This window comes from Microcaecilia unicolor, chromosome 11 (assembly GCF_901765095.1).
Source record: "Microcaecilia unicolor chromosome 11, aMicUni1.1, whole genome shotgun sequence".
Taxonomy (NCBI): domain Eukaryota; kingdom Metazoa; phylum Chordata; class Amphibia; order Gymnophiona; family Siphonopidae; genus Microcaecilia; species Microcaecilia unicolor.
In genome coordinates this window covers 74,126,945-74,140,828 of record NC_044041.1, presented here as the reverse complement: position 1 = coordinate 74,140,828, position 13,884 = coordinate 74,126,945, and positions in this window count along the sequence as shown.

The window sequence follows — 13,884 nt, the reverse complement described above, 5'->3', positions numbered from 1 at the left end:
TTAGGCTGCAGCCTAGCAAAGAAACAGTAGTAGGAACTAGCAGAGCCCCAGGCAGGCCTGGGCTTAATCAAAGATAATTGCCAGAACACTGAGCACACTCAGAAGCCAGCTTAAGAAGTGCTCAGTGCTGATGACATCACCAGCTTGGCCTCCACCACTCTACAGTGACCCCACAGGTCACTGACTGGAACTCCAGGTAATTTTAGAAGGTTTAGAAGGAGGAACAGGGCACTGATGAGTGCCCTGACGAGCAAGTGTAATAAAAGTGAATTTAAAGATTGTTTTTCAACTCTGTCTTGACCGACCTGTGCACTCAGGGTCTGTATTGTTGATTAGAAGTAATTCTGTTTAAAAATGATTAACTTTGATTGTGTGAAAATAAGTTTGAATGCAGAAGATAAGACACAGCTCTAATTAATTTGGTATGTGAAGAGGAGGATGGCGCTTGTTTTCCGGAGTTCAGCCTGGCCACCTGGACTTGGAAACATGTGACCAAATTCCCACAGTACCTAAACATAGAAGCATTCTGTAATTTTCCTTAGCTCTGAATATGAGTTCTAAGCCTTATAAAAAGGGGGGCTTGTTGCAGCAGAGCTTTGGGGGCTCATCTGTGGTAGACGTACCATGCAGAGGACTTGTTCCTGGTCAAAGAAACTCCTGGCTTTCGCTGCAACGGGCCCCCCCCCCCAGCTGATGATAAGAGCCTGGATGATGTAAGGACCAGTGATGATTGTATGTATAGTGTATTGTTGCTTCTTTTCCTGGTCTAAGAACTCTAGCGTTGCTTAGATGTAGAGACCAGTGATGTAACGATTGTTTATATAGCTAATCATTGTGTGTATATAGCTAATCATTGTATATATCTTAATCATTGTAGATTTTGGCACCTCTAATAATGGTCTCATTTACCTAATATGAATCCAAAAGAATCCACAGTAATTATTGAGTAGTCTGTGTCAGTAAGACAGGCTATAAATCCATAGCAGTACAGCAAGACACGGACGTCGGCGACGATGACCGTGACAACCATGTGGCCAAATTAGCGTGCACAACTTAAGGCGCCACATATAAAATTTGGGGACATGTGCAAATAATGCGCAGTCTTTAAGAAATAGGAGCACTGTCCCCCGGATTCTATAAATACCATGCAAATTTCCACATTATCCTGAGATGCACACACAACTAAATTGGGTAATGAGCCAAATAGTGCCAATAATTGGGTGCTAACCATCAATTGTTGGCATTAATTGGCAAACATTAGGATTTGTGCACGCATCCTGCTAAGCGCTATTCTATAAAGATCCGTGTGCACATCTTATAGCGTGCAAATCAAAAGAGGGCATGGTCATGGGAGGGGCAGGGGGTGCATCGGGGCATTCATTAAAGATGAGCACAGTATTACTGAATACCGAGGATCCCCGGTAAAATTACACACCAGGATTGGTGTAAATCCTCGCACCTAAAGTTTTGATGCAGATCTTAGCTCTAAGCACTATTCTGTAAATAGCGTCCAGCTCAGAGTGACATTTATAGAATAGCACTCCGCATGGATATTTTTTGGTGCCATTTTTAAGCGCCATTTGCTAAATCTGGTCCTGTGTGTGCATAGTGCAAACTCTTAATGACATTCATTCCCAACAAAAACAAACATGAAATTAAATATTTCTGGGTGCCCATCTAATAGAGTGGCCTGGAAGAGTGGCCTAATGGTTAGTGCAGTGAGCTTTGATCCTGGTAACCTTGGTTTGATTCCACTGCAGCTCCTTGTGACCTTGGGCAAGTCACTTAAACCCTCTGTTTGCCCCAGTTACAATAACTTAGAGCCCATTTTACCAAGCTGCAGCAAAAGAGTGCTGGTTTTACACGTGTGCCAAGGCCCCCTTTTTACCGCAGCTGGTAAAAGGGAAGTTTCGCCTTCCTGCAGGAAATGGCCATGCAGCAAGTAAAGCACTTGCCGTGCAGCCATTTCAGGGGGGAGCCCTTACTACCACCCATTGAGGTAGCAGTAAGGGCTCCCAAATTAACACGGCGATAACTGGGCAGCACTTCCCGATTACCGTAAGGTACACTCCAGCGCTACAAAAATAAATACATTTTTGTAGCGCCGGAAATTATGGCACACTAGAGGTGGGAAGTACTGCTGGGCTGCTGCGGTAGCCTAGTGGTACTTCCTGTATAATGCGCAGTTAGCCCTTGTTGGGCTTACCACCACTTAGTAAAAGGAGCCCTCTAGGGACAGAGAAGTGCCTGCATATAATATGTACAGCACTGCATACGTCAAGTAGTGCTATAGAAATGATTAGTAATAACTTGGACCACATCCTATATAATAATTCTCACCACCAACGTTCTAATGTGGGACTGCCTGTGTCCGTGGCTCCTGGAGTTGCTGAGCTAGGCTCGGTAGCCAGGATGACGTCACTAACAGCTGATTCCCAGGCAGGGGGAGGAGTGCCAGGCAAGGGGAGGAGTGTCCCTACTCCTCCCCCTGCCTGGGAATCAGCTGTCAGTGCGCCGCTCCCTGCTACTTCGGAGCAAGTGGCAGGGAGCGGCGCATCAAAAAAACTACAAGTGCGGCACCACAGAACCCCCCCCCCTTGGTGCATCAAACCCCCTCCCCCCAAGCACATCAAACACCCCCTCCCCCCACCTGAAGCACATCAACACCCCCCCCCCCCAGTGCATCAAACCCCATCGCCACCCTAAGATGCCAGTAGTAACGCTGTCCAGCCGCTGCTGCTTCTCCTGTTGAGCAGCAGCGGCCGCTACAAAAAGAAAGAAGCAATAGATGTTTTTAAATCCAGCCCAAATCATTCGCAAATGCCCGAGTCTTACAATGCAGTCTCTGCAGCCGCTCCTCCTCTCGCCTCCACGTCACTGCCCTGGAGGAAGACCCCGGAGGAGCGCAGTGAAGTGACAGGTGAGAGGAGGAGCAGCTGCAGAGAACTGCGTTGTAAGACTCGGGCTGTCACTGTCTCTCTCTCATTCTCTCTATGACACACACATTCCATTTCTCACACACACTCTCAAAACATACACACTCCGAGGAAAACCTTGCTAGCGCTCATTTCATTTGTGTCAGACACGGGCCTTTTTTTACTAGTTTTTGACAATAAAACAAAGAATATTACAAAGTCTAAACGGATTAGGCTTTTTCAGCTTTGAGAAGAGATAGGGAATGGTTGTTTAGCCTTTCAAATAGCGCAAACTTGGGTGGGGGGAGAACACTCCATGAAGCTAACAGGTCATCCACTTAAATCAGAGAGAATATATCTCAATCAATGTACAATTAAACTGTGGACTTTGCCGCCAAAATATGTGGTGAAAGCAGTTGGCTTATCTGGGTTTAAAAACGTGCAGGCCAAGTTTCTGGAAATAAAGTCTATAAGCCATTATTCACTGTGTAGACTTGCCAAATCACTGCTTATTTCTGGTGTGTAGGATGTACTTTTGGGATCAGCTGGGTATCTGTGACTCTGATTGACCACTATCAGTGGCAGGATGTTGGGCTTGGTGGAACATTAGTCTGATTCAATATTCAAGGTCATACGTTTTATGTGCTTATGTAAATTATACCGCTGATTCCAAGCTGCTGCACCTGAAGGAAATCCGTGTGCAACGTGCTGACTAGTATTTCTCCAGGAAGGCAAACTTTGTTCTTGGTATACCTCTAGAACCAGCTGTTTACAGAGAGAATCGGTAACCAAGATTAGATACTGTCACTGTTAGGGACCCACTGTCCTGTTCTCTATAAAACATGATTCAACAGGAAGCTGCAGAAACAGTGAGAGCAGAGCAGTGAGTGCAGTGCTGCTGCAGTGAATCACTATCAGTGGTATGAGATTACACACTCTGCACCCAGCTCTGACCTGCACAACCTGCAGTGGAAAGAACTCACATTTGCAAAGGTAAATAAAGACCTATTTGATCCCCTGGTTTGATATCACCAAGCCAAACTTATTTCTGACTTTTCCTTCACTTTCCTTGTGCTCTGCTTGTCTCAAGCTTTTCCCCCAAAATGCATCAAAGATCACACACCTATAACAACTAACTACTACAAATGCACTCGATCTGCAGCCCCTCCTTACCTCTCTACCCTCATCTCCCCTTATGTTCCTACCCGTAACCTCCGCTCTCAAGACAGATCCCTCCTTTCGGTACCCTTCTCCACCACCCGCCAACTCCAGGCTCCGCCCTTTCTGTCTCACCTCACCCCATGCTTGGAACAAACTCCCTGAGCCCATACGCCAGGCCCCCTCCCTGCCCATCTTCAAATCCTTGCTCAAAGCCCACCTCTTCAATGTCGCCTTCGGCACCTAACCACTTTACCTCATTCAGGAAATCTAGACTGCCCCAACTTGACATTTCGTCCTTTAGATTGTAAGCTCCTTTGAGCGGGAGTATCCTTCTTTGTTTAAACTGTACAGCGCTGCGTAACCCTAGTAGCGCTCTAGAAATGTTAAGTAGTAGTAGTAGCAGTACTTAACGAAGATATAAAACAGCAATAGCTCAAGAAATAAAATAAAACGCTGAAGGAAAATAGTGGAGATGGAATATAATACTATCCCAGAGACAGCATTCATAAGAAAGCAGGGATATTCCTAATCTCTAGTTGTGAGTTACTGTGCGTCCACATGTATATCATATATCAAAGGATGTAATCCAAATCCCACAACAACACATACTTTTATCTTTTTTTATGTTTCTGTCTATTAAGAATTTGCTATATCACCTTATCAGGCGTGCAGGTCAAGTTTATGCTATCACAAAGAGATAAGGATGGTGGAAACCTCTTGATATCCAAACCCCGTGCTGTAGGGTTGGTTGGAAAGATGTTCATAAGCATCCAGGAGTTCTAAACACAGATGTAATCTATGAGATGGGCAGTTGTTTCAAATGAATGTTGTTCACCGATAAGAATGCCCGTATAGGGGTGAATTCTATATATGGAGTCAAAAATCGGTGCCAGAAAATCAAGCGCCTTTTACTGAATCTGGTCCTTCGTATGCATACTGCACAATCTTAACGACATTCGTTTTCAACACAATAAACAAAACATGAAATGAAATATTTCTGGGTGCCCATCCCTAACTTGGGCCACATTTGACAATATGGTCTACCACTGGGGAAAATAATCCCTGATTCACACACAAAAATGTATTGACTGTTAAATAGATTTTTGTGGGACCAATGATTATAGTCTTTGGATTTAGATTTGAGATTTAATTGCTCACTCTTCTAAATCCAAGTTCACAGCAAGTTACAAACTTTGGAGTCCATTTACTAAGCTGTGGTAGAAAGTGGCTTTACTGTGCCCTTGTGTGGATTTTTCTAGTACGCTAAGACCATTTTTACCACAGGCATAAAATGGTCAATTTTCTATTTTTTTTTTCTTTTAATGGCCATATGCTAATCTTTCCATTAGCGTGCGGCCATTACAAAAATGTACGGTGTAACCACTTACCTCCACCCTTTTTATAAGCAGTAAGGGCTCATTTGGTATCTGTGTGCCAGGGGTGTAGCCAGACCTTGAGATGGAAGGGGGCCAGAGCCCAAGGTGGGAGGGCACATTTTGATCGCTGCCCCACCACCGCCCCCCCTCCGCCACCTCATCACCCCCTCCACTGCCCACTGCCGCTGCTGTAAACATCTTGGCTAGTGGGAGTCCCCAACCCCCGCCAGCTGAAGACTTCATCCAGTGCTGGTCTCTGGCACTGCCGCATTGCCTGCCCTGCTCCCTCTTCCCCTCATGTCGGGCACGCTCCTTTTAGGGAATTCTTGACATGAGGAGAAGAGGCAGGCAATGCGGCGGTGATTGCCGCAGACCAGCGCTGGACGAAGTCTTCAGCTGGCTGGGGTTGGGGACCCCCGCCAGCCATCCAGGGGCCCAGAGCAAATTTGGGGGGTCCAGGCCCCCTTGGCCCCACCTAGCTACGCCACTGCTGTGCGCTAACCGGTCAGCACATGCTAATGCAAACGCGTTAACTGTTTAGTGCAAGAACACTCACTCTCCATCCCCAACACAAACCCCTCAAAAATATATATTTAGCATGTGGTTACCGCGCCCACATTCGCCATTTTAAGCTGCATTAGTGAGCATTAGCGCCTAATGCAGCTTACTGAAAGGTCCCCTTGATACTGAGACTAATTTGAACTTACACTTACAGTTAGGATGTATGAAGATTCTCTCTGAGACACTGTCAAGATCACTGTTTTCTATCAGAGTTTAGGGGGATTTATTGGATACTGTTGGTGTACAAGGTATGTTTGTTTCTATCACTTGCCCTGGAAGACTATGAAAAGAAATATTTCCCTATGTTATTCTTTGGTGTATGGTTTATGATTTATTTGAATTTGTATGCCCTCTGAGCCTCACAGCATGGTTCCTTGTTCTAGAAGTTGCTTCTACATACTGTGAAAATACCATTCTGACCTCAGGAAGTAGAGGAGGAGGAGGAGGCCATAGCCTGAAGTGCCACTGCCATCTTAACACTAAGCCTGGATTGGTGTGCAGAGCCAGCCCAAGGGTATCTGACACCCTAGGTGAACCTTCAGCTGTGCATCCCCTCCACCCCCAGCACCAAAGGATGGCTTGCACCTGAAGGTCCTTTCCTCCCTTTCCCTACTTCCTTCCCTCTTTGGTCTCCAGCGTCTCTCCTGTCCACCCCCCCCCCCCAGTGGTTTCCAGCATCTGTCTTTTCCACTCCCCCCCCCCATGGTCTCCAGCTTCTGTTTCTTCCACCCTCCAACCCAGTCTCCCCCCCCCCCCACACCTATGGTCTTCAGCATCTCTCTGTTCCCTCCTTTCCTTATTCTTCTCCCTTGTCCCGCAGGTGTTCTGGCCTTACTTCCCTTCCTCTGGGGCAGTGATGAAGCAGTCAGCAACTATAAAGATGTATCATGGTCAGTGTAAGGCCTTGAGCATTTGCCCATTTCTCAAGCCCTACTGGCTTCTGCCCCATCTGAACTTCCTGTTTTGGAGGAGGTGAGAGCCAACGGGCCTTGAGCATGTGCAGATGCAGAAGGTCCCCCCCACCAGTCACCATGCATTTTCTGTAGCTGCTGACTGCTTCATCACCACCCCAGAGGAAGGGAGGTAAGGCCTGATCACCTCAGAGTTGAGGGAGGAAGAGAAGAGGGAACCTATAGACCAAGTGCTGATGTTACCCCCTAAATTGTGCTGCCCTAGGAATCTGCTTAGTCCACCTAGTGGATGGGATGGAAAGGAAGGAGAGCATCAGTATAGAGAAAGCTGGTCGGTGGGAATGTGGAGAATTTGAGGGAGGGGAACATAAGGAATGTGGGGTGTAAATGAGATCAGAGGGGGTGCAGGGTGTCAGTGCAGGGATCAGTGTCGGGAGGAGAGATGGGAGAAGTGGATCCTCCCTCCCTCCCTCTCCCTGATTCTGGATCTCCCCTACCTGATTTCTCCTTTTTCTCTTCCACCCCTCAGCCCCTTTCCTTTCTTCCCCTTTGGTCCCTCATATCCTCATTACCCATTTCCAAAATCTCTCCTCTAGCCTTCATTTTTTAAATTTCTTAATATTTTATATTTTACACTGCTCCATCTCAACAGCCCAGTGCAGTGTATAGCAGAAATAAGATATAATGTACACATTTTATCTTTCTTCCCCTCCACTTCATTCTCTCCCTCCTCTAAGACCCACTCACCTTCCCTTCCCCCATCACTTAGATGCCCTCCCTATCCCTTTTCTCTATCCTATTTTTCTTCAATGCTTAGATCTTTCTTCTCCCAAAAAGAACAAAAATAACTAGCTGGACACAAAAGAAATGTTGAAAAATTACAATTTTTTATAAAGTACAATACAAATTTTTATTTCTATATTTAGTATGGAAATATATGTAAAAGTGTCACAGAAGTTCATAAACTTTGTTGCAGAATTTTCCAACTTTTGCAGCAGGATTTACCCCTTTCACTGCCACAAGAAACTGGGGGCTGTGGGTATAATGCAGAACTTGCTGCAGAGTTTTGCTTCACGTAACTGTGGGATGTGTTCTCAGGCATGAGGCCTTCCTTTGGATCTGTGCCTCACCATAACACACCACACCCCACAATGCTTCATGCTGTAATATCATCTATTACCTGAACAACCAAAACAGCTCTTGAATAATTATAAAATAATCCATCCATCAAACTGCTGTGGGTGTGCACATGGTTCTCCTTCTGGGTGACAAGTTCCACATGATGTCACTAGTGGACAGCCAATGAAAAGGCAGCATTCCTACACCTGGTGTGTTGTCTTGTTTGACTCACATGTGGAAAGGAATAAGAAGGAAATTTTCAGCCCAGAGGGAGAACTTCAGGCCAGTGTCAGAAAAGATCCTACTCCAGGAAACAGGATAACAGGGACAGTGAACGTGAGTATATCTGACCTCGTGTTACCTGGCTTTCTCTTTAGTGGCTATGGTATTCTGCATGGCTTGTGGCATGTTTTGTGATTTCTGCATTACCTGAACTCTGTAAAGTGCTAGGAAAAAAAAACAGGACAGGTATGATACTTTAGGAGAAATGAAAGGGCAAAATAGTGGAAACTATTATCAAGAATAAAATGACAGGAGACGTAGACAAACATGGTTTAATGGGACAGAGTCAGCAATGGGTTCAGCTGAGGGAAGTCTTTTGCCTCATCAATTTGTTAATTTCTTTGAAGGTATGAATAAACATGTGGATAAAGGTGAGCTGGTTGATGTAGGTATCTAGAGTTTCAGAAAGCTTCTGATAAAGCTCCTCATGAGAGAGTCCTGAGAAATTAAAGAGTCATGGGATAGGAGGCAAGGTTCTGGTGTGGATTTGGAACAGAAATTGGACAGAAAACAGAGGGTAGAGTTAAATGGCCATTTCTCTCAATGGAGGAGGATGAACAGTGGAGTGCCGAAGGAATCTGTATTGAGACCGGTGCCATTTAACATATTAATAAATGATATGGAAATCAGAACGATGAGTGAGATGATTAAATTTACAGATGATACAAAACTATTTAAGGTTGTTAAAACGTGCAGACCATGAAATATTGCAAAAATTGGAAGACTGGGCATCCAAATGGTAGATGAAATTTAATGTGGACAAATGCAAAGTGATGCACATTGGAAAGAATAATCCAAATTATAGTTACCTGATGCTAGGGTCCACCTTGGGGATCAGCACTCAAGAAAAAGATCTAGGTGTTGTTGTATCTGATCAGTATGCGGTGGTGGCCAAAAAAGCAAACAGAATGCTAGGAATTTCTAGGAAAGGGATGGTGAATAAAACTGAAAACACTATAATGCTTTTGTATTGCTCCATTGTGCAACCGCACCTTAAATATTGCGTTAAGTTCCGGTTGCCGTATCTCAAAAAAGATATAGCTGAATCAGAAAGGTTCAAAGAAGAGCGACCAAATGATAAAGGGATGGAACTCCTCTTGTATGAGGAAAGGTTAAGAGGTTACGGTTCTTCAGCTTGGAAAAGAGATGGATGAGGGGAGATATGACTGAGGTCAACAAAATCCTGAGTGGTGTAGAGCAAGTAGAAGTAAATCGATTTTTTACTCATTCCAGAAGTACAAAGACTAGGGGACACTGGAGGAAGTTACATGGAAATACTGTTAAAACAAATAGAAGGAAATATTTTTTCACTCAACGAATAGGTTTTTTTTCTTACATTTGTACCCCGCACTTTTCCATCATAGCAGGCTCAATGCGGCTTACATATTATATACAGGTACTTATTTGTACCTGGGGCAATGGAGGGTTAAGTGACTTGCCCAGAGTCATAAGGAGCTGCCTGTGCCTGCAGTGGGAATTGAACCCAGTTCCCCAGGACCAAAGTCCACCATTCTAACCACTAGGCCACTCTGGAATTCTTTGCCAGAGGATGTAGTAGCATATCTGGGTTTTAAAAAAGGTTTGGACAAATTCCTGGAGGAAGAGTCCATAGTCTGCTATTGAGATAGACATGGGGAAGCAACTGCTTGTCCCAGGATTGGTAGCATGGAATGATGCTGCTAATTGGGTTTCTGCCAGGTACTTGTGACCTGGCTTGGCCACTGTTGGAAAACAGGATACTGGGCTAGATGGACCATTGGTCTGACCCAATATTGCTACTCTTATGTTCTTATATATTCTAAGCTTTCATACACTATAAGGATTGGATATGATTATTATTTTTTTATATAGGAAAATCATATTTTGCCCCAGGCCAGTAAATGCAGGGCATTCACCTCTCTGTAGTTTACAAGAGGAGTGTGGTAGCCGTGTTAGTCCACTCTTAAGGTTATCAATAGAAATCAAACAAAATAAAACATGGAAAAGAAAATAAGATGATACCTTTTTTATTAGACATAACTTAATACATTTCTTGATTAGCTTTCGAAGGTTGCCCTTCTTCTTCAGATCGGAAATAAGCAAATGTGCTAGCTGACAGTGTATATAAGTAAAAACATTCAAGCATTACTATGACAGTCTGACAGGGTGGGAGGATGGGGGTGGGTCGGAGGTATGCATGTGGACATCAAAGCATCTCATTGATATTCTAACAGGATGGGTGTGGATAGGTGAGGGGTGGGGTGATCAACAGAGACATACAGCTTTATGGTTTATAATGGGCTAGGAACCCCAGGTCCTTGTTAAGTCCTTTCTGTTGGTGTTAAAATATTCAATCATTCTGACTTCAAAGGTCTTAGGTTCTTGTATGGTTTTAAAGTTACCTTTCAGTATTCTCACTGTGAAATCACTGGTACGGTGTCCTGGTTCTGTGAAGTGCTGTCCCACCGGGGTGGGGGCCCTAATGGCTGTATTGTTCATGTGATGTCTATGCAAATTGAACTCTTGTCTTAAGCAACTGGCCTGTTTCTCCAATATAGCATCCTTCGTTACATTTTTTACCACCTCAATATTTCCTCTAGTGCCGGAAATGGTGTGCGCTGGGGGGGGGGGTGGAGCTACCACTGGTACCCCATGTTGGGCCTGTGGTGTTCCAGGTTGCCACGCAGCATCCTTTTAGTAAAAGAACTCCAAAGTTAGGAGCATAAATCTTTTAAATATCGAGCCCTGCGTGTTTTGGGGGAACTGCTTCAAAAACTTTACTTTGCTTATGCAAATAAAACCTTAATGTTTAATTCACAGTTTGCTTGCTAAATTCATGCAATAACTTGTTTAATTTAAAAAGGGTGTTTAGTACAGGGCGTAGCCAGACCTCACCGTGGGAAGGGGCCAGAGCCTGAGGTTGGGGGCATCAGCGTGCACAGGAGGAGCAAACGAAAGAAGAGCAGGGGCAGGCAGCGAACGTGACTGTTCCTGAGACCGGCGCTGAAGAAGGCTTCGGCTGGTGAGGGTTGGGGAACCCCGCCAGCCAAACCAGGGGCCCGGACAATATTGCAAGGGCCCAGGCCCCTGTGGCTCCCTTAGCTACGCCCCTGGTTCAGTAGGGCCTAAGTTTGCCAAAGAGAGCTGCTGAACACAGTGGTGTTCCTAGGGTGGCTGCCACCTGGGGCAGATCACCACTGTGCCCCCACGGCGAATCACCACCCCCCCCCAAGCGCATCACTCTTACCTCCTGGGGGTGCAGGTAGCAGTTGTGTGGTAGTTGGCTCTGCCGGTTCCCTGCCCCGGGACAGGAAGTAATGTAAGAGGGAGCAGCGAACCGGCTGAGCCAATGCGGCTGCTCCCTGCACCCACCTTGCAGTGTGCATCCAGGGAGGACCACCCCACCGCCCCGCCATTGGTACACCATTCATACAGCAACTGACATGTGAAGTATCAATACCACCTACAAACTAAAGCATGGATCTTCATTAGATCCACCTGCAGAGATGTCGTTACCCAGTTCAGGCTGTAGATTTTGGCCCAGTCCTGGATTCCAACCACCCCATCCTAGTTGCATTATGGAACTTGCAGCAGTGATTTCAGTGGCCAGGGTCAGGCACTACAAATCCCACAGTGCTTTTGGTATGTAAGTTCCAAACCACGACTAGCCCAAATCTCCAGCCTGGAACTGAGTAACTGGCATCTCTGCACCTGCCCACTGTCGGAGACAGGACGCTGAGCTGGATTGACTTTGGTCTCACTCAGTTGGCTGTTTTTTTATGTTCAGGTGGGTCGGTCCAATGCCAGGTGGAGGGATATGGGTTCAATTCTTTGGACAGGTCTTTCGCTCCCTAGATTGATTGGAACTGGAAGTGCTATGAATGCAGTGCTCACAGCCCTAGAAGCAGTGCCAGATTTAGACTTGGTGAGGCCCTATGCTATATAAAGCTTGGAGGCCCCCTTGTTAAAAAGTTACACCAGAAGGTCTCACACAGATGCATACCAAAACAGGAACCATGGGTTGCCATGAAAAACTGAAAACATATATATGTCTTTTAATTATCCGCTCTCAAAATGTTCTCTTCGCTGCAAACCTGGAAACAGAGAACATTTGGGCTTAAAATATTACTTAATTACATATAAGTCATTTAAAAACTACACATATAAATCTGCTACACAAGATTTCAAAAACAATAGTACACATAAAAAGACACATAAAATTATAAAAGTCAAAAAACCATTTCTGAAATTTTGTGAGGTCCTAAGCTGTAACTTGTTTAGCTTATGCCTAATCGGCACTGCCTAGAAGGCAAATTTTAAAAGTCATTGTTGGTGTTAAACTCAGCAAAAATGACCTTCTCTTGAACAGTAAAGAGTTTGCTCAATACTGAGTGCTCCTTAGTAAACGTGTGGTAGTGATTCCTGGTATGGCAAATGTGATGAAGCCCATTCAATTGCTATGGGCTTCATCGCATTTGCTGCATGGAAATCACTACCACAGCTTAGTAAAAGGAGCCTTGAATGCATTAAGGGGTCCTTTTACAAAGGCACGCTAACATTCTTAACCTTACGCTAAAACTAAGCACGCACTAAACATTAGAGACACCCATATATTTCTATGGGCAACTCTAGTATTAAGCGCACACTAAAAACCACTAGCATGCCTTTGTAAAAGGACCCCACAGTGCCCAACACATCCACAGAGCTGGCACCTAGGGGAGAACAAGGGAGTCTTACCTAGTGACTGGATATAGGGCCCATGACTGCTGAGTTCCAGAAGGAGCCTCTCTCTCAGATCACACTGAAAAGATTATACAAGAAGTGGCAAGGAAATCTCCAAGATCTTGCTAATGAAGGACCAGGATGGCTGATCCCACCCCTGGGTCAGAATGAGCTGGAACTAATACAAAGGGCGGGAGAAAACTGGTGGGTGTGTGGGTGTGGGTGTGTGGAGGGTGGGGGGGGGGGGGGAACTTCATGAAGATCATCACACTGAGACATGGGGGGGGGGAAGGACCTCGTGAAGAGCATCACATTGAGACATAGGAGGGAGGTTCATTACTACCATGGTATGGTATGCGCAAAAATAACCCCTCTGGAGAAATTGCCCCAGAGACGTATGAAGAGAACACGAGGGCTGAAACACATATTCAGGATCGTGGCTATGATATCCATACAGATATATAAGATATCATATCACAGGAGAAAAAAAAAGAAAGACAACGTAGACACAGGACTTAAAATGAAAGAAGAAACAGAATTAAAGGGCAAGTTGGTATTTAGGGATCAGTGGTTAACAAGGTAATCACGCCCCAAGGAACACAGGCTGCACACCAGTGCCCCGCCCCTTTTTCTCTTAGCTGGTCCGTTACTGATCTACGCTGTGCTTCTGATGGTGGCAGCTGCTGTCAGTCATGTGAGGACCCATCCTTGAGGGAGGGGCTTACAGGGTTTCCCCTGAATCTTGCAGAAAGGAGGTGGGTTTCTCTCCGGGTCGGTGAGGAGGCAGCATGGGAAGAGGGTTCAGGTAGATCAGGTGGTGCTAGAGCAGGATGGAGGGCTCTGGCTGATCCCAGCTGC